Source organism: Rhinolophus ferrumequinum, chromosome 12 (genome assembly GCF_004115265.2).
Source record: "Rhinolophus ferrumequinum isolate MPI-CBG mRhiFer1 chromosome 12, mRhiFer1_v1.p, whole genome shotgun sequence".
Lineage (NCBI taxonomy): Eukaryota > Metazoa > Chordata > Mammalia > Chiroptera > Rhinolophidae > Rhinolophus > Rhinolophus ferrumequinum.
Genome location: NC_046295.1, coordinates 56,661,685 through 56,681,651, shown reverse-complemented (window position 1 = coordinate 56,681,651; position 19,967 = coordinate 56,661,685). Strand labels below are relative to the sequence as shown.

Sequence of the window (19,967 nt, the reverse complement as noted above, 5' to 3'; positions counted from 1 at the left end):
TAGCATTACTGAACTAACAAAATAGAATTGGGTTATGAAAATATGGAATCCAATGTTCTAACAATGCTAAGAGGAGATTGATTTACTCTTAGCAGGAATATCTAACTGTCTTAGATTTTTATATTTAGTTTCTTAAAATGACTTGAATTATTATTTTTGTTGTTGTTAAACAGCAATACCTGTTCTTTGGCGAGCACTTAGGAAATACAGATTTAAAAAAAGAAGGAAAATAAAAATCACCATTGTCCCACCACTAGTTGTATTTCTGTGTATCTCATTCCAGATCTTTGAGTTACATTGCACATGCTTTTTCAAGGGGCATTATCTAATATAACACGAATATTGTCTCACATTATTTTTAATAACACATTATAATTCGTTTTACCCATCTGGTTGATCACTTATATTGCTTCTAATTATTAACAATGCCACAAGAAGTTCTTAGAACCAGGGCTTTGCATACATACATAATTATATTTCCATAAGGTTAATTCCTTAAGGTTGTATTGCTTTTATAGATAATTTAAAACAATAGTAAGAGCTGTCTGTTTTAGTACTGTTAACAATGGCCAAACTGTTTACATGTTAAGGTTACTTTGCTGGGAGAATTACTGACCACAAAGTCTTCCTACCTGTCCTACCCCAAAGCACAGTCACTCAGAGCCACTAATGGCCATTTGTTTAGGTGCCAAGAATTCAAAGCAATTTTGAAAGTGCTGTCATGAATAAACCACCCAGATGCTGATATTATGTATGGCTAGTTAATTATGATTAAAATTCGTTAACATGTAGGGTAGTACTCAACTACTCAAACCATATTTAAAAAAAAAATAGAATTAAAAATATTAATAGTGATTATTATCCCTGGGTAGTAGGGTTGCAGATTACACAATTATTTCTTGATCTTTCTGTGGGGATGGTAAAAAAAAAATCAACACCAAGTGCTTTGTGTAGGAACCTGCTACCTATACCCCTTGAAAACCATACTAGCAGGATTTTAAAAAATTTATAGCAATTCATTCAATGAGTATATTTGAATACTTTCTGTGTAACTATGCTCATAATTCATGCCAGAATTATATGACATAGCCATATCTACATATCTACACAAGAAATGACTAGCAACCGTCAAAATAGAGAACAAAATGCTGCATTAAATGCATCGACTATGCCCTTGGGGAAGTCTAAGTCTCAGTTTCCTTGAAGACCCCAAAGAACTTTTGTTCAGGTGGGTTATGTCAATCAATCTTTACTGCATTAGTAATTAAAAATGAGGCATTTTAGAAATACTTATTAATTCAAGGATAATATTCATTAACCCGCTGCAGGTTAACATAAAAACATAATGTGAAAAAATAACTATTTCCCCAAACAGAAAACAATTACAAGAAACCACTACAAATGCTTACATTTTTGCAAATCATTCGCATGTGTAGTAAATAGAAGACAGCTGTATTCTGTCTACTTCTACATTCAACCTGGTGTGACAATACCTGCCACGTAGCCTCTGGGAAACTCACTATACACTAGTGAGAGAGTAAGAGGGAGGAGGTATGTAGCATCTTAGAATTATTATAAAAATAATTTTGACCTATGGACATCTTGCAAAGGTCTTGTGGATCCATGAACTGCACTTTGAGGATCTCTGAACTAGGTGACTGCAAAGGTCTTATTCAGTTCTGACATGTTATGAATGTTATGATTTCCCCACTTAAAAAATGTGAGAATGGAAAATACAAAAGAACACAGCAAACTAAGGTCTCACAGTGAAAACATAGAAAAGACAGGAAATTTTTTCTCTAAGCTATGGTCTTCTGGAATTTGCTCTTTCATAAAAGTCAGACTGACCTTTCAGAAAAGAAATTTAAGCAAAAATTTTAAGAATTTAAAAGAACTTCTAAGCAGAAATTAGATTGCATGGAAAACCTCACTTTGGGAGTTTTAAAAACTAAGGAGTTTCTCAGAATTCTTTATTTTGATTTATCAGATAGATATTATTTTTACATATGTTGCAAATCAATTAATGGCCAATTAAGATTCTATTTTATTCTACATGTTTTTATGGATGGGGTAGGGTGTATAAAAGGCAAAGAAAATTTTAATTAGCCCTAATAAGTGAACCAGAGCCTGGAATTCCGTATGTGTGTGCACATATGTACAAAAGTATATGAATATTCGTATTTCATTTATAGTGCACAGTTCAGTCATTTCATAAAAAGGTGAGATCTCTCTAACTAGAAAACAATCCTAGTGTACAGGCATTTCCTCTACAGATGGGATTTCTATAATAAAGGAATTCTGGTATTCAGGGGGGCTTCTAGATATAGGCTAAATTGACGATATTAGCCATAGGTTGAAATGAATACATTAAATATGTTTTTAATTTTTGCCTAGGTTAAAAATAATAGGACGGCCCTATAAAGCTGATTGAATAACCTAAATGCAGACATGAAGAAACACATTAATTTACCGTATCTGTGATTAATAAGAAATAGTTTTGCTTCATTCTTTATTTGAATTTACATTAGAGAACTCTCTCTGTTTACACAGTAGGATGAACTCATTAATCCCTATTGAAGAAGTAGATTCTGGCCAAATATTCCATAAAAAGCTTTTGTATATGACATGGCAAAAGCAGAGAGGGACAGAAAGTGTGCTTATAGCCATTTCCCCAACTGAGAGTATATTTGAAATGAATTTTAAAGCTTTTATATAAAGATCAAGGTTTTAAGGATATATCCTGGTTTCTCAAACCAAAATGATGCCTTGCAAAATAAACGTTTGTTTAATATAGAGCTCATTGCCAATTTCCAGCCCTCATTAGGAAAAGCTGATTACTTAATTTATGTAATTCAGATATGTGATTCAGTTTACTCATCAGTAAAATGGAGATAAAATGAGTAGTTCCTACCAATCTCAACAAGATTATTTGAGGGCTAATTTAAAAAGCCATAAAAAACTTTGAGCATAGTTCCTAGCCCAAACTAAGCTCTCAATAAATGAGAGCTGCAATAATGATGTTTCTCTTTTCAAAACAATGTTTCTCTTTTTTAAAATGCTGCTTGAAAATACAGACCCATAGATACATGGAAATCTGATGTGTAATGGAGCTGGCACTGCAAAGGATGGACTTTCCAAAACCTGGTTATCCATAGAAAAAAATAAAGTAAAATTTGCCCCATCTGCTATCATACACCAAAATTAATTCCAAGTAGATTCAAGATTTAAATGCAAAAGGCAACATTTTATAGCTTTTAGGAGACAATATAGGAGAATACTTCAAAAGCCCACTGCAGTAAATTATTTCTTAAATAAGACACAAAAAGGGTTAACTATTAAGATAAATTGTTAAATTTGACCACAGTAAAATAAAATTCTTCTAACATAAAATAAAAAAACCCACAAAACTCAAATTGTAGTTGAAAGAGGATATTTCCCACAGATATAAGTAATGATTCATTAGTATCCAAAAAACTATAAAGAATACCAACAAATCAATAAAACAAACAAGTGAAAAACAGGCAAAAAGACATGGCTGGGCTCTTCCGAGTGGGTATTCAAATAGTGGATAAATGTATTAAATAATAATTATCCTCTTTTGTAATCAGGAAAATACAAATTAAAACCATAATGTAATACCATTTTACAACTACTAGATTGGGACATATTAAAAAGTTTAACAATATTAAGTATTGACTAGGATGTGTAGGAATTAGAAAACTCACATGCTACTAGTGGGTATAAAATTTTGTCCATTGAAAAAATAATTAGACATAATCTAGTAAAACTGAAGATGTGAATTACTTGTAACTCAAAATTTTACCTGAAACTCATGCACTTTTACACCAGGACACATGTATAAGAATGTTCAAAGGAATATTGTGTGTAACAACGAAAAATAAGAACAAAGTAATGGAAAAATAAACAGCATTGAAGATGGTGAATTTTGGTGATACAGAGCAATACAGAGCAGAACAAAATTTCAGGAACATTATGGTGAGAAGAAATAAAATCCAAGAATATCTACAATATAATTCCATTTATATCAAGTTCAAAAACAGGTGAAATTAACTTATGGTTACTGGAGGTCATTGACATTATTAATCCTTTTCTAAAAAGAAGGACAAAGAATAGCCTAGAACCTGGTAGCATCCTAATGTTATCCATTATCAATGATGGCCAAGAGCACCTACGAGATGCTTATCTGTTTAGGCCTTTATAGTTCCTACATTGTCCCCTACAGTTTAGAAAGCACCTTTACATTAAAGCTCCCGTGTGATCTTTACAACATAGGTACCTCTTTATAGATGAGTAAACAGAGGCTAAGATTCCATGAATTTCTCAAGTTCACATAGCCATGTGAGTGGCAGAGTATGACTTCTGACGCTGACTTCTAAAGCCCATTCTTCCACACTGCCTGAAAGTTAGCTTGACCAAAGGATGTAGGTAATCCATAAAAAGGAGATGAGGCCCATAGACTGGAATGCAGTGGGAGTCCCACTTCACGCCCAACACCACTGGCTCTGGGGACCAGATAGGTCTAGCCTGAGCTAAGTAAATGGATCTAAGCCTGCGGTGCATAGAGGTGAAGGCTGTATTCTGATCCAGAAGAGCCCTAAGAAGAGCCCACAGCAGCCTGGGAACATTTTCAATTAACAGACAGAGTGCTGCAGGGCAGCATTTCCAGGGCGTGTTGATTCCCTTTCCCTACTTCCAAGAAACAAAAAACGCAACTCATTACAATAATGTACCTCTCTGGCCACCAGACAAATGCCCAGTTGCTCTCGAGGATATTTTGAGCCTGCCTCCCAGTCTTCAGGACCTCTTGGAGACAGGAAGAATCTTGGGACTTCCAAAGTAAATAGGAGTTGCTTAATTGTTTAGGGTTAATTTATGGCATGAGATGGGATTTTTAGAAAAAATGCTCAGGAAAACTGTATTACAATGACATTGGCTATTATTTTCTCTACACAAAAATCTACTTTTTTTAGTATCATCTTTACCCACAGGGTGGCCCAATTTCCCAGTGTGCCTGGGCAGTTCTGCTCTACGCCTGTTATGCTGGCATAATTACTAATAGTGTCTGCCTTCAGAGACACAGACCCAAATTGGACAATAAGTTATCCAATCACACTACTTATCCAAGACTATCATTCATGCATGTATTGATTTCCTTCAATAAACATCTATTGAACACATACTATGTTCCAGATTCTATGCTATAGGTCAGGAATACACAATGGAATAAGCCTCTGCAAGATGTGCACAATCTAAGATGACCCATGGTCCATAGATGGATCGATTGATTTCATCATCCAGTCATTGATACAATAGGTCTCCTTCAACAAGTATTTATTGAGCATCTCCATCTAAAACTTGGGAATACAATAGTGTACAGATAAAAGTGGAGTTTGTAAGCTTACGGTCTAATGGCAGAGACAGACAATAACATAAAAATAACTAGAAATGTGATAAGTAAGAATGTTTATAGATGGTATCTATAAACAGCATTGAAGAGGTCACAGCAGAATTGTCTTTTGAGGGAATATTGTTCTTATATTTGGAAATATTCTTTAAAGGGCTTCTAGCCTGGTTTTAAAAGAAGTAGTTTAAAAAAAAAAAAAAAAGCTAATCTGCTCTGCAGTATACCAATGTACAAGGGCTGTCTTTCTTAGGTTCATGGATTTATTCTTTAAATACATTTTAAAAAATACCTTTTGAGCATTAGCTTCTATGTATAAAATGGTGAAGAATGCAATAAAATATCCTTGCCCTTAAAGAACTTACAGTCTTGTGCACGGGTTTAAACTACCTGGTTCATTAATATCTAAAGGATCTAGAGATTCTATTCTTTCATTCATCCATTAATTCCATTTATTCAACAAGATGGCCATATATTGGGTAAAGTGTCCAACAAAAAATGTTGGGGAGATTGATGCCCAATTGTTAGTTTTTCCCCTTTTTTTTTCCCTCTTGAAGTACCTCAGGTTATCCTCAGGGCCTTACTGTGTCAACCACTGTCCAGAGCTGGTTCTGGAGTTTCGGAGAAACTGGACCAAGAGGTGACATAGGGCAACAAAGACTGTTAAGGAATGAAAGAAATAGAAACTAATTATGATACAAAGCAATAAGTGTTATAATAAAGGAATCCACAAAGTTTTTGCTCCAAGCCAAGCAAAACACAAGCAGCAATGGGTAAGAGAATGCACATTTTTAAAGGTATAATTTACTTGCATATACATTTTTGTACATCCAAGTATTGCATAGTGGCTCAAAGCATGGGTTTTGGGATCAGGCCGATTTGTGTTCAAATGTGACTCCACCACCATTCTAGCTATGTGACTTTGGGTGAATTACTTTGCATCACTAACCACGGTTCTCTCAGCCATAGAATGGGGGGAAATAATAGTCTTAAGTGCAGGCTCTAGCAGACTCCTTATAATCCTAATGGTGGCATCCAAACTGTAAAGATTAAATAAAAACCTTGGAAAAGCACCTGGCTATTCAAAGTGCTCAATAAATGTGATCTATGATCTCACACACACACACACACACACACACACATACACAATTATTTCTGACAAACTGTCTTTAAATTTATCCCATATATTGCCAATATAATTTCTTGAAATTCTTAAATGCTAGCATATAAAAATGTGTGTTCCAAAATACATTTCCATAATAGTTATAGCATTTCCAGTGGTTTCAGTGATGTTGTAGCTTAAGCAGGTGAGCTGGGCAAAGTGTGAGGAGTTGGGGTGAAGACTTACACAGACATGAGCAATGCAAATAACCCCTAGATGTGCAATCCTAGGTTTTTTACACAAATGAAATAAGTGATGAGAAGGTAAAACCTCATTCTTATTCCCTTCCCAGGTCCAGCCTTTAATCCGCCTGGGCTCATTAGCTTGCCTTGCATGGGGAAGAGAATGGTTTTGCATTGCAAAACAGTCACTCTCACCACAAAGGTGAAATCTCATCTTCTCACTTTCCATGTGTGACATGCTTTAAGTCACACTTCTTTATCTTTCCACCTTGCTGGGTCCCAAATTTAGTCAGGGATCTATATTAATAACCCACTTTTGTAAGTCTCACATATTTCTAGATATTGCACATAAAAAATGCCTACAGCGTGACTCTCATAAAGGAAGTAATAAGACCCTCTGTCCAGGTGTGATAAAAAGGGAGAGGAATAATCAGCCACCACATTTTTCCTCAGGTCCATAACTCTCATTTTACTGCAATATTCTGGGAAACAAATAATCACCGGTCCCAGTGACTGGATCTAAGAAACAATTTATTACGGGTCATTACTGGAAGATGCTCTCTCAATTCCATGCAGCGGGGGCTCCTCAGGGCCTCAAGGGGAGAGGAGGAGGGGGCTATTTGAATTTTATGCTGTTTTTTTTATCAGAATTATTTTATCTTGACTGTGTAATATATATCAGAAATCCGAAACCAAATCCTTCTTCCTTGTCAATATTTAGGCCATAAATGTCTACAGAGCAGCTCATCACAGGATCACAGACAAAAATAAGAACCAAGAGTGCTGGGCTGGAAGGGACTTTAGAGATGATCTGATTCAACTTCCTCCATCATCATAATTTTCATAGGGTTTTATGGTTAGTGGTGGGCTTTTTGTTACTTTCAACACTTACTCTCCAGGCACTGTGCTGAGCACTTCACATGGCTTGTCTCTTTCAATTGTCACCAAAAAACAGTCCATTAAGTCCACTACTGTTAGACTTATTTTGCAGGAAATTGAGGATTGGAGAGATTAAGGGACTTGCCTAGGGTCAGAGAACCAGTAAATAATGCCTTTAGGATTTTAACCCAGAACAGAGCAACTGCAGAGCCCGCCCTTGGAACAAGCATGCCACGGACAGCCTTGAAACCCTCACCCATGGCAAAACAGAAACCAGCAAGCTCGTCTCTTACAGTCCACATTGACTTCTCATTCTTTATATTTCACAACTGAGGCCCAGAGACTCACATGAATGAAGCAAGGCCACAAAGGTACCCAGTGGCACTGCTGGGATGGAATGCCCGGCTCCCTCTTGAATCACACGCGCTATGAGGACAATCATTAAGTCATTTAAATTACATGGCTTTGCACCTATTTTAGAAGGGATTCTCTCTTTCACGAGGTCACCTGCTTCTGCATCCCCCTACCTTTCTGGTGGTTCCACCTAATTTCCCTCTGCTTGAGTCTCCTCTTGTACCCACCCCTCAAACATTGATGATCCCTGGGATTCCCCATCTTTGGCTTCTTTGCTCTTCATCCATCTCACCAAAGTCTGCCCCACTCCCATGAGCGTAGTTCTCACTAAAAAATCATTTCCGAACTTCTGTCTCTGGCCTGAACCGTCCCGAGTGCCAAACCCTACAAGTATACAACACCCCCTTCTGAAGGTCACAGAAGCGCCTGAATTAACGGTGTCTAATACAAATACACCATCCCTTCTAATCCATTCTCCCCTCTGCTGCCATTTATCCCTTTCATCTCAGTAGATCCTCACAACCCACCAGTACACAGTCTACAAGTCCTGTTGACTTTTATCTCCTAAAGTAGCTCCTGTCTTATCCCTTACGTCCCACTGCATTTATTACAGCTTAAGGCCTCATCATCTGTCATAAATAGATGTTGCACCAGGACTTCCTCTTCCTGCTCCATTTCCAATCTATCTTCCACTCAGTTTCCTGAGGGATATTTCTAAATATAAAGCAGTGACATTACTTCCCTGCTTAAAATCATTCATTGATTCTCTATCACTGACTGGGGGGGAAAATCGAAACACCATGTTCAGTGTCATGGCCCACGTGAATCTCCCTGATCTGATCTCTTGGGAACGTTCTAGTCTCAGCCCCTGCTCCCAGTTCACATTTTATTTTAGGAATCCCAAACTACTTGTGGTTCCCCCCAATTACTTTATGTTTCATGCCTTTGCCTACGCCAGGCTCTCTTACAGAAATGCCTCCCTCATCTACCTGCTCCTGTCATCTTAGACCAGGGGTGTCCAAACTTTTTTCAACGGTTTTCACCAAGGGCCATAAGCGGTAAAATACACAAACAGCCGGGCCACTCACTCGAGGTGAAGTACGTATTGCCTCACCTGGTTTATTTAAGTAAACTAAACATATTTTTGGAATTTGCTGCGGGCCAATTAACAATGGATTGCGGGCCACAGTTGGCCCGCAGGCTGCAGTTTTGACACCCCTGTCTTAGACCATTCTTAGTCAGCTTTTAAAGCAGACCTCATGTTATCTCTTCTACCCACATCCTTCTCTGTAGCTTCTGCTCCTAATGTAGACAGTTTCTCGTGTTATCTTTGTTCCTTAGACACCCATTGCTGCCTTTCCCACAATGTATGGCAATTATTTCTATAAATGTCTGTCTAGTCCTGTAGACAATGAGTACCTTTGGGTGTAAAACACAAACACACCTTCTAGATGTTGTATCTTCTGAGATGGTGCTCACCCTCATGCAGTTATCTCACATATCCTTAGATTTCACACACGCTTGTTCACATGTTTTCACAAACATATTGAGGTTCACCTACCTTCCACACACATCATTCAAATGTTACATGAGCTTGTGTAATGTCATAAGGCTTGTTCAGGTGATCCAGATGTCCCTTGAATGTTACATGTACTCACTTGGATCTGACATGTGTTCGTGTGGATGATAATCAGTGCCCCTAAATGTCACACACAGGTGTGACACATACTTAAAACAGTGGTTCTCAAAATGTGGTTCTCGGACCGGCTGTGCCAGTATCACCTGAATGTATAAGCTTGGACCCGACCCCAGATCCTCTGGTTCAGAAACTCTGGGGATGAGTTCCCAGCAACCTGTGTTTTAATACATCCTTCAGGGGATCCTGGTGCATGCCCAAGTCTAAGGCCCGCTGACATAGATGTTACACATCCCCAGTCAGATGTCCTACCTTCCTGTACAGATCATACCTTACTAATGTAGGTGATACACACGCCCAATAAAATGTTACACCATCAGCTTTAAAAAGAAAGTCACTTAGAGTGTAAACAGCTCAGACAGTACACACTGATATTCAGATCGTGTGTGCTTGTTCAGAAGTCACACATGAGATATCACAAACCAGTCAGACAGTAAGACGCACGCTGAGATGATACAAGTGTCACTGTACTGAAAACACTTTCTTAAATCTTACATCTGTTAAAGTTTTCATTTTCATCTTCCGCAGTCGTGTTTGTTTGGATGTCACCTCCCCTTTTGCAGAATACCCATGTTCACTCAGATCTTATACATGTTCACAGATGGTTCATAGTGCACGTGGGTGTTTCACAAACCCGTTTGGAGGTTATTGTGCTTATTCGGACCACACATGCTCAATTAGGTGTCCGTGGGATCATTCAGTTGTACACGCGCTCCTTCCCATACCCTGTAGGTACTGCTAAGCAACCCACACCTGAGATGAAGGGCACCTACTATTCTAGCCACTTCCCATCTTGCTTACGGTATTCTTTAGAAAGCTTCCTCTTTACTCGGGCTTCTATGGCACCTGGTCCCTCTCGATGCTGTTGGTGTGTCCCTCCCTCTGCAGAATGTGCTGGGTCACCAGTGCCGCATTTGTTATCTTCAGGGTGGCCCATGCACACCATTGCTGACGCAGGATTTATATCAGTTTGCAACACTCAGATACCCTCACGTACTTGGGGAAATTTGTTCCAGCAACTCTAACTAAGCCTCTCACTGAGAATGAAAATGTTTTTAACCACATTTTCTGTCATCTGTAGCCACTGAGGGTTTTTGAGCAGAATGACTTGAGTTGATTTACCTTTTAGAGACATCACTCTGGCTACAGCGTGAACAATATCTGCAGGAAGGCAAGGCAGGAAGAAGGGAACTCTGCAGAACTGCCTTCTGGCTTCAATTCAGATGGAAGATCATGATGGTCTGGATAAGGCAATAGCAAGAGAGATGAAGACGGAAGGGCAAATTCCAGAGAGTTAAGAGTTAGAAATGGCAGGATTTGGGGATCACCTGAACAAGGGGTTCGAGAGACAGAAGTAGGTCCTATCATACTTTCAAAACAACTGCAACTTTTGAGTCAAGTATTCCAGAGGGGCTGGGGTAGAAGATCCGCTCTAACATCTGGCACTCAGACAGGGCCGCCCCTTGGTGAAACATCCAGAAACACTGGCAGTGAGTCACAGATACCTAGTCAGTCATGCATCCTGGGCCTTGACTGCTTCTTTTGGAATGATAAAGCAGCATAGCTGATCTAATGAAAGAGATAGTCACAATCTCCATTTCATTTAGCAAAGAAGATGGAAGCAGCTGCCATAATGATGGACTTACATGTCAACTGAGTCGATGAATGGAAATTCTAAAGTTAAAGCAGAAGGACCTGGATCGAATACAAAAACTGTTCAGTGGTTATGGTGTATTTGCTGGATGCATCAAAACAGACAGGACACTAATTATATGACTTCTGAGTGGACAGAAGTTGACATTCTGAAATTTCAAAGCTCTATTGTAGCTGCCACACCAAATATTCAGTTAAAAATGTCAGGGTTACATATCAAGTGGGCCCTCAATTGAGTGAATAAATAAATGAATGGATTTCTCTGAAAATATTAATTCTAGCTTTCAAGATTCCCCAGTGATTACATTATCATTCACATTTTCCACATGGGCTTGGTGATGGCATATTAATAACTGAGAGTGTTGATTAATGGATTAATATTAACTTGAAAGGAAGTTTTAGCGGCATTTCCAGGTTTCTGTACATAGCTCAATCCTGTTCCACATTTTTGTCTACAGTTTGGATGAAAGCACGACTGTCATTCTTATCAAAATGACTCAAAGCTAGTGACTTCTCCGTCTCCTTCCTTCCCCGTCTTCTATGATGATCAGGACAGGTCTGATCTTTAAGAGGAAAATGAGGCCTAGAGATCATCTAGTTGCTTTGTATTCTTTGGGAAACTAAGTAGGAGAAGGGGAGCAGGAGAGGAAGGAAAGGAAGGAGGGAAGGAAAAGGCAGAGGGAAACAAAGGATGAGGGGAACACGGGGTAGGAGAAAGGAAGAAGGAAAGAGAGGAGAGGGAGGAAGGAAAGAAAAAATGGGAGGAAGGAAGCGAGAAAAAGAAGGAAGGAAATGGTGATTTTAAAAGTACGTAAGTTATCCATCTAAGCCTCAGGGTTGGTGAATGTACTTCTGGTATGGAGATGGGTCCAGATGATCTTAGGATCCTTATCAGTACTATTCTAATGTAGACAAAGAAATATTTTCTGTGCCTATGTGTTTATGACAAGTTGCCTAGCTAGCACAGTGAAGAATATAAGAAAGGAGAAAGGAAGAGAAAGAAAAAACTCAGAACAAAACGAGAAAGAGTCATTCATTTATTCATTTTTTCATGCAACAGATATTTATTTGTGGCTGAATAGGGATATAATGATGAATCTAAATAGACTATAAGTTCCATGAGAACAGGAGCTATCAGTGAGATAAACATTAATTGAACATATCCGCTAGTTAACACATAAATACTGAAATAATGGCTCTAATATAAATATTTTTGAAAATATATAACAAGAGAGCTTGACTGGGAAAGGAGGTGGGCTGTATCTTAGTCAGCTAGGGCTGCCATAACAAAAATATTATAGACTAGGTGGCTTAAACAATAGACATTTATTTCTCACAGCTCTGGAGGCTGAGAAGTCCATGACCAACTAAGTGTCTGGTGAGGACCCTCTTTCTGATTACAGATGGCTGCCTTTCACTGTGGCTTCACATAGCTGATCTAATGAAAAGAAATAGTCACAATCTCCACTTCATTTAGCAAAGAAGATGGAAGCAGCTGCTATAGTGATGGACGTATATGTCAACTGAGTAGAGGAATGGAAATTCTAAAGTTAAATCAGGAGAACCTGGATCAAATGCAAAAGAGAAAGAGCTATGGTCTCTTCCTCTTCTTATAAGGACACCAATCCCATCATGGGGTTCCACCCTCATGACCTCATCTAAACCTAATTACTTTCCAAAGGCCCATCTCCACATACTATCGCAATGGAGTTATGCCTTCAACCTATGAATTTTGACAGGGAAGGACACAAATATTCTGTCCATAACAGGGAAGGAGTCAAGGAAAATTTCCCTGAAGAAGTGAGCCCTGAGCTGAGATCAGTATGGGCATTTGAATTCATTCCAGAGAAGGGATGTAGCATGGGCAGTGTTTCTGCAGCATGAGGGAGTAGGGGCCCTTGGCAGCATTGAGAGACCAGTGTTTATGACACATATACAACAAGAGCGAGAGAGAGGCAGGATGAATTTCAAGAGGTAGGGAGGGCTGGACCACTTCATTTGATAAAGGGTTTGAATTATACGGATTCTTTCTTTCTCCAACTCAATTTCTGTTGAGAATTTACTATGTGTCAAGCACCAACTGGGCACTAAAAAATACACCAGGACTGGTAAGCAGGACAGATATGACTCCTGGTCTTCATGGAACTTAGAGACAAGAGACTTAGAGAAATAAACAAAAAAATCATCATGCAAAAATAGTAAGTGCTGATATAGGGAAGGAAACCTAGCATATTCTGGAGAATGGGAATAAGTGAAGGTTTCCTAAAGGAAGTAAAATTTTAATGAGACCTGAAAGAAGAAGACTTTAACAAAGTAAAAGTTAAACAAAACATATTCGAATTTTAAGGAGCAGGTATGCAGTCCAGAGGTAACAGAGAATGAATATATTGTGTTGGAGAAACATGAAAGTTCAGAAGTAGCTAAAATAAAGGGTGCAAAGAGATAGCGGCAAGAGGTGAAGCTGAGGTTGTAAACAAGAGATATATCGTAAATGGACCCATCCTCCATATTATAGAATGCATCCTGAGGAAAGGGTTCATGTAGAATGGATTGGAAGGAAAAGCCAAAGGCTGGGAGGCCAGTTAGATTTTAGAATAACTCAGGTAAGAGTTGATGAGATCTGAACTATAGTCTAGACAGTAGAGGAAAAGGGAATTGGATGGGGTTGAGACATTTAATAGGTAGAAGCCATTATACCTAGTGTCTGATTCGCTGAGTGAGATGTGGTCGGTAGAATAATAGCCATCCAAAGATGTCCCTGGAACCAATGAATACATTAGGCTATATGGCAAATGGGAATTAAGATTACAGATACAATTAAGGTTGCAGATAGAATTTGGTTGTTAATCAAATGACCTAAATATGGCGATTATTCTAGATTATCTGGGTAGACCCAATGGAATCACAAGCGTCCTTGAAAGTGGATGAAGGAGGCAGAAGAGAGAGAGAATCAGAGATGGCAGTATGAGTAGGACTCAGCCTGACCTTGCTGGCTTTGAAGATGAAGGAAGGAGGCAGATCCCTGTGGGTTTTAAATGTTCACCATTTGGAGTCACTGTAAGGTGTCAAAATATTTGTTTCATTAGCTGAATACTGACCTTCAAGGGTCAGTAATCCAGCACAGCAAATTCAAGCAGCTCTTTTGTGTTCATACTATGAACTTTTGCATAAAAGTTATAATTTCAGTATAAAGAAATATCTAAAGAAGAAAAATAAAGGCTAAGCAGTTAAAACATGTGTGATTACTAGGAGAAAAATGACAGAAAATATTGCAACCATTTCTATTGTAACCCTTGCTGTAATTTCCTCAAAGCATTTTGCAGGGTGACAGTAACACAAAATATCTTTGTTCATATGGAGCTCAACAATGGAAAACTGTATTGCTGATTCACTTAAGATGATCTTACATCATCACTGTGAAAATCAGCAGTTGCTCAAGGTTCTAGAACAGTATGTTGTGTTTATAGAAAAAAAAGGAATGAAAACAAGAGGTGGACATTTGGGCTATTTTCACTTTTTACTCTATCTTCATAGTCATTTCGTGTACCTACCATATGGCCTGACTCCTACAAGTAGAGAGGAGACAGTAATTTCAAGCAAATAATCTCTTTACTGGTCCTCACAGTTACCGTCTTTAACTGGCTGCACCTGCAGTAGTCTACCAGGAAATTCTTGGAAGCCTTGCCAGCTATAAATTGTATTAGTCATTTCCATGGGGATTAGGATGGTAGGATTGAAGGTAGGGGCAAGATCCTTCTGTTCATACTCCAAACTTTATCAGCAAGAATCTTCTTCTAATTCTTACTTGAAAAAGCCTAGACTTGTTTATTCACTCAGTGTCAACAAAGCCAAAGCTGCTCTCTCTGCTTATACTGGAATTTCAGAGAGACCTGCATGTTACTGATGAGTGACATTTCAGATTAGAGGAGCAACAAATTATTTCAAGTTAAACAGACGAATCATTTACCCCAAGAACAATAACTAGACAATTATGATGAAAATAGTGCCAAATAGTTACTGTCACTTTGAGAATAGACTCAATGTTTAAGAACATTCAATGGGTTATTTTGTCCCTCCCCACTTCCCAGATAATCTAGTATGTTCGACCTTAGAGAATTATTTACATAAAATGTATTGACAGTCCACATTCATCTGGTAGGGGTTTCCTGTTCATTATACCACATTTTCTGAGAACAAAGAACAAGTAAATTGAGCCCAGTCTAGGTTGATTTTAGAGGGCCACTGAATGAGACCTAGAGTAACAAAGCCAGAATAAATAAAGTGAAACCTAGAGGAAAACATATATTTATCTTAGACTTACAAGCAGCACTTCTTTTTGACAGAAATGATGGGAGATTTTAATCTCTTTTTCTTTTTTTCCCTCACAGTTTCTGTGATTACTCGGTCTCTTGAGTTACATGTATGGAGATTTTAATAGGAAAATGAAGACAAGGATCAGAAAAGACTAGAAGAATGAATAAACACAAACAGGCATATAAAGCACATTTTCAATAAAGAAGGAAGAGTCAATGAAACTTGGCTTCCTAGATTTTGTAGTCATATTTGTCATCATAAATGATAGAAATCCGTCCTTTGTTTGTTTGTTTTTTTTTTTTATTTGAGGAAGCCCTGTTCTCATGAGGTAATATTTAGATTAGTCATCAAAGTGTCTCAGCACTGTGGCTGTAGACTTTGTGTGCACCACGTAGTCCAAGAAGGAGTGGGGACCTGCTTGGGGATTTGGGGCTACTGGCCTATTGTGCATGAATGACTCTGCCCAAAGAGTATGGGGCCATCCACACACTTGTGTTCCAGACTGTGTCTCAGACTTCTGATAACGGCACAAACCTTAGGTTAGACTCTAAGATTTCTGTGACTGATGGTATGGTTGACAGAGGGGTGCATGGCCCATACTCCCCTCCTTTCAGGCCTGTCTTTACCTACTGAGGAATACCAGAATTCATTTTCCAGCAGCTTTCTGGCAAAAGTTCATTAATTATGGTTTTCCCTACATTTCTAAACAGGAACTGATCCCCCCAACAATTTTCCCCCCAGTTCCCATAGTCTTCTTCTGCATTCTAATTTTGATCCCCCACTGTTCGGTTTTGAGTCTCCATATCTCTATGTTTAGGCTTAAGAGTATAGATGGCACCATCGGCCCTGTGCTCTGTGGATGGATCCCTTCCGGTCATCCCTGACTCTACCTCCTTCACATCTCCCTCACTCGCCTCCCAGGCAGCCCTGGGAGTTAGTCAAGTCACTTTTAGTTACAAGTGGCAGAAACCCAGCTTACATTAGCCCTGGCTAAAAGAAAGAGAAATATCTTGGAAGGGTATTCTCGAGTACCATTTTGTATAACTGAAGAAATAGTTGAACCAATAGTTGGAGGAAAGGTGCCCCTGGACCTCAGGGAAAATTGCAACCATGGATATGAATGCCATCTGGACTCTCACTCAGCCTTCCTCTTATCTCTGCTTCTGTGTGCGCCTACACCAACCTCACTATAGTGGCAGCCTTCAACTTAACAGACCACTGATTGCCATTACTAGTCCCTAAGCCCCCAAAGCTTCCATGTTACAGAGGTAAAGATACTATGTCTTAATTTTAACACGAAAAATCACAGAAAACACCTTTTTTGTCAAGAAATAATATCTAGCCCATGAGGTACAAAGGAATGCCAGACCTAATGCAGCCCAGAGAGGGGTTCTGCTTATATGGCAGGGAGTTTTGTTGTTAATGCTGTTTGATTGGAACATCGTTAGATAGGGTATGCACTCACCAGTTGGCCTCCGGCTCTGTCATACTCATCTGTGTCATGCGGCATGGCTGTCCCTGAAAGAACCTGAAAGAGCCCAATCTAGACTGACTTTCTTAAGGACAGGCACTCTGCCATTTTCATTTTTCTATGCTCAGTACCCAGACCAATACCAGCCCACAGTACCCAAAGAAATCCTGGATCAAAAATTGAACTGTAAAAAAGGCCAAGGGAGCATTGCAAAGAAAATTGCCATATTCTGGTTAGAAAAAAACATGAAGCCCTGATTTCTAATTTTTCCTTTACTAACAAAAGTCAGATACCTTCTTTTCTCCCCCCGTAAACTAGATATACTATTAGTACCAACCTCACAGAGTAGTGTGTTGATTAAAGAAAACAAGACAAATAGAATACTTGGCTCTGGGCTCTGCACAGAGTAGCACTTAGTAGGTCATCATCGTCATAGTAATTATCATTGCTGGCATATACTTTCACTCTTAACCCGCCCCATCCACATGACCTAGTGATGCACAACAAAGCTTTAATCCTTCTCTCCCACCAATAAGGATTATACTGTGTACCTTGCTGGGTAGAGCATCCCCAACCCATCCAGATCCTGGAATTGAGAAAAGAAAATAGGCCCTAGTAGGTCCCAAAGGCATAACAGAAACTGTTGTTGCTCCCCCAAGATCTGGGATCACCTGAACTTTTCAAACAGATTCTCCCTGTTTAAATGGCCTCCAGGCGTCCTCACACAGGAAGCTGAGTCAAAGTCTCCTTGTGTACAAAGCTTAGAACAGGCTTCGTTATTGTGACTGCAGCAAGCTCCTTTAAAGCCAGCTATTCAGGCCAAACACAATTTATCTTCTCTGTTCCTTAGTTATTAGATCTACAGATTGGGAGACATTAAAACTGCATCCTCCTTACGAACAAACTGTAAAGATTAATTGGGCGATATCAACCAAGTGGAGTTCTCTTGAGGTTTACACATAAGTATACTCACTCTTGTTATTATGAGGCTCGAAAATGTTCTCTTTCTCTTATTTAAGATAATGAATCTGATCATTAATAAGTAAACAGATGAAGGATAGACCTTCGTATTCAGCATGGCAGTCCTCAGTTAAACCTTCTCTTTTAACATAGATAATGGAACCGGTGAAGATGCTTCATGGTTGGCAATCACCCATCTTAAGGGGCTACTTCTTTATAGCACGATGCAGTATCCAATACCATTTTGAGTCAATCTTTTATTAAGCATCTACCTTGAGTAGATAATTGATTTTTGTTAGTCCCTGGAGTACATGCTTAAAGGAGGTGTCATTACATTTATTTTAAGAGTTTCCTGATCCTTTATGAAATGAATTTGATTTGATACACAGGAAAAAGGAAAAGGCTACATTGACTAAATGCTATTCTTTTCAGTCAATTTTGCATTATTTCTTTTTTAAATGCCAGAAACCCAGTTCTGCATCATAGATCTTTGAACCTTGTTTATTTTCTTAGCTCAGCACATTTTTTTCATACTCTCTCCAGATCTCACAATGTATCAGCTAGAAGGTGTGAAAACAAGGATGTCTGGTGTGTGATAAGATAAATTCTAGGGAGAACTAGTGGACATATCATAAAGCAGGATTCATTTTCTAGTCTGTGCTATGGAACCAAGTTTATCCAGGCCTTCCACCAGATTCCACAGGAGAAGCAGGCTGAGCTTACTCATCTTTGCTCACTCCCAAGCCACATCTGAAACGCCTTTCTCCCCTTTTCTTACTCTACCAATCCCACTTTCTTGGAATATTAATCACAGCACTAATAATCATGGTGATGACAGCAGCTGCTCACTGGTATATCCTGGGCAGTTTACTAATACTTGCTCATTTAATCTTCATAGCCGTCCATAACTAACGTCATTCTCACTTTACAAATAAGGAAGCTGAGATTTCAAGAGATTAACTAGCTTGACCAAAGTCACTCACTCACATTTGGATCCAAGTCTGTCTCACTTCAAAATCCACACTCTTTACTCCCAGGCAACACTGCCCCTAGAAACGTGGAATTAGAAAATCCTGGCCAATAAGCATGATAGCAGTGTTGTCCTTCCAAATTTAAAATCCAGAAAAGTCAAGGAGTGGCCAAGCTTCCACTGCAAAGCAGTAAACGACAGTTTTGTTTCCTTGGGTTTGATTCTGCAGTTAAACGTAAATCCAACCCAATTTCATGGCATGACAATGACAGCTTCCTCCCTGCAGCACTGGTTTGACACTATGTGGTAAACACTTGCACCTAAGGTTCGCATGGGTGAATGATGTTGAAAAATCTTAACCTTCTCCTTGAAAATAAACAAAAGCGTCCCTGCTCATCCCACAATTACTAACCCTCAACATAAAAAAAGAAAAAATTTACCAAAACATATCCAGATGAAATTATAACTATCATGAAAGACAACAGAAGAAAAATAAAAGCAAAGCAGGTAAACCTAAGGACTCTGAAAGTAGAGAGGTGACCCGCCACCATCTTTCCAACAAGAAATTGGAAGATATTATTACTGAGGCTAGACTGTATGTAGTAAGGGTTTTTTTCATAGCAGCTGCTAGAGCCCTCCCACCCCCCCCCCCATTGTCACTGAGTCACTGCCCATCTGGCAGCAGCTACGCCCACCGCTCAAAAATGATGCCCACACACTAATTGGATGTAAGTGACTTGATCTCAGGGACAACTTTGCAATATCCAAACAGGCATCAATGAGAGCACTGCATTTGCTTAAAATTGCAGATATTTCTTAATCCAGACAAAAAGCAGTGTGCTTGCTCCTGCACTAATTGCTGTGCCTTACAAAGGCAATGCCAGCCAAGTTAAGATCCATGCTT

General features: G+C 38.9%; 1 protein-coding gene across 4 annotated transcripts in view; it reads right to left on the bottom strand.

Annotated features, from left to right (window-relative positions):
• Nucleotides 1-19,967, bottom strand: part of PLPPR1 (phospholipid phosphatase related 1) — a 216,765-nt gene that overhangs the window by 151,408 nt on the left and 45,390 nt on the right. The window contains exon 2 of one of the 4 annotated variants that reach the window (XM_033123628.1): nt 5,983-6,082. The exons of the other annotated variants lie outside the window; for them this stretch is intronic. The gene's annotated coding sequence lies outside the window, so the exon portion shown is untranslated. The remainder of the gene's footprint in view (nt 1-5,982; nt 6,083-19,967) is intronic. 4 annotated transcript variants of the gene reach the window in all.